Consider the following 1,937-nt stretch of genomic DNA (forward strand, 5'->3'; position numbering starts at 1 on the left):
CTCCTAATACCGGTGAGTGGACTTGCATTTCAAAACTTGTTTTGGGGATATAATGTATTTGTCAAACATTTGAATGGATTATCCAGCTTTTCATAAAAACAAGTGCCTTGGGAACAAGCTTTTGATAGATTGTCTTCATGTTGTGACATGTGACTATTATTGATTCATGCACTACCACATTGTGTTGATATATATATATATGAATACATTGTTGTGTAATGATATTGACTCGGCTATGTGTGAGTAGGGAGTGCGCATAAGCAGATGATGACCCGGTTATGTGCGAGTAGGGAGTGCGCATAAGCCGGTGATAACCCGGTTATGTGCAAGTAGGGAGTGCGCATAACCTGGTGATGACCTAGCCATGTGCGAGTAGGGAGTGCGCATGAGCTGGGAATAATGATGATGATGGGATGGTGTGCATGATGATGATGGGTATATGGTTGTAAATGCAAATATGTGAGCATTTGATTTGTTGAAATTTGGGAGTTTAAATGTGTTACATGTTGCTATTGTTATTTTAGCAGGATGACTTGTTTTAAGGGAAAAGGAGACTTTTTCCTTGATGTTCAGATTCTCGCTGCAACGAGATTCATTCTCGCTGCAACGAGAAACTCTCGAGTTTGAGGGCCTTTACCAGACTTGGTTTTCACTGCAGCAAGAATGAAGTTCATTGCAGTGAGAAACTTTCTATCCATTTTGCTAACTTGTGGGTTTTTGCCATATTTCCCATTTTCTTGGTACCATAGTTGAGCATGGATCTTTGTAAAGTGATTTACTCATGTGGGGTTTGCATAAGGGGTTTAAAAGAACCAAAATAATTGCATTGTTTTGAGAAAATGAATGCATCATGATTTCGTTAAACATTCCTTATGGTATGCTTGTTCCTTTTCTTGTTCACTCATTGAGTTTATGCTCACCGCTTTCAACTTCATATTTTCAGATTACGAGGCAGCTGGTAACTAGGTCGAGGTACCTTTGTAGACTCGACTATTGGTAGGTGTCTCGACATTTAGTAGCTGTACATTCGTCAAGTTTCTCCGCTGGACATCGAGTCTTCTTTTGTTATGAATAGACGAACCTAATGTGAATTATTAAGATATATGTTGTAGACAGTGTATATACACTTGTTTGGTATACCAGTATGAGGGGCAATGTTCAATATTATTTCGATTCTAAGTTATGATATATAACTTAGCAGTTTATGATGGAATAATGAATATGTCAGATTAATAGGCTTGCTTAGGCTTAGTGGACTACGTCCATTGGGTCCATGCGCCGGTCATGGCCTAAAATTTGGGTTGTGACAATGTTGGTATCAGAGCTCTAGGTTTGTCTAGGTCATAGGACTTCCATTTGTTGGTCCAGTAGAGTGTCAGGTTTTTATGTGGGAACTTCAGTTGTGAAGTGTGAATCGCGGCACATTTTACGACCAAGGGACTGCATAGATTCCCTATCTTAGAAACCACCTTTCCCTTGAGTATGATTATGAAATGTGTTTAGTAACAGGTGTTTGCTCATCTTGGTAAGAATGCAGCCTAAGACATGAGCCACCTCAAGACGGATGGGGGAGCAAGATGCTCCTACTGAGATGGCAAATAGGCCACGGGCATCCAACCTAAGGGGCCGAGGTAGACGTGGCAGGGCCACTAGGCTGGTGAAGGTGGATACTCCTGTGGGTAAGTAAGAGGAGGGACAGTCCTCAGGTGATGTAGATAGACACCCAACTGGGGGTATTACCATTGAGGATTTGACGGCAGGCTTACAGGGAGTTAATCGGGTTGTAGAGATGATGACGACTCGTATGGAGGATATACAGAGGGTAGTAGAGGGGAGACCTACAGTGCAAGAATCCCCTAACTCCTAAGGACAAGCCGACCGCCAATATCATGAGGTTGAGAGGGGTCACTTAGAGATTTCTTTTCCTGATTTTCTTA

This window comes from Theobroma cacao, chromosome 2 (genome assembly GCF_000208745.1).
Source record: "Theobroma cacao cultivar B97-61/B2 chromosome 2, Criollo_cocoa_genome_V2, whole genome shotgun sequence".
Lineage (NCBI taxonomy): Eukaryota > Viridiplantae > Streptophyta > Magnoliopsida > Malvales > Malvaceae > Theobroma > Theobroma cacao.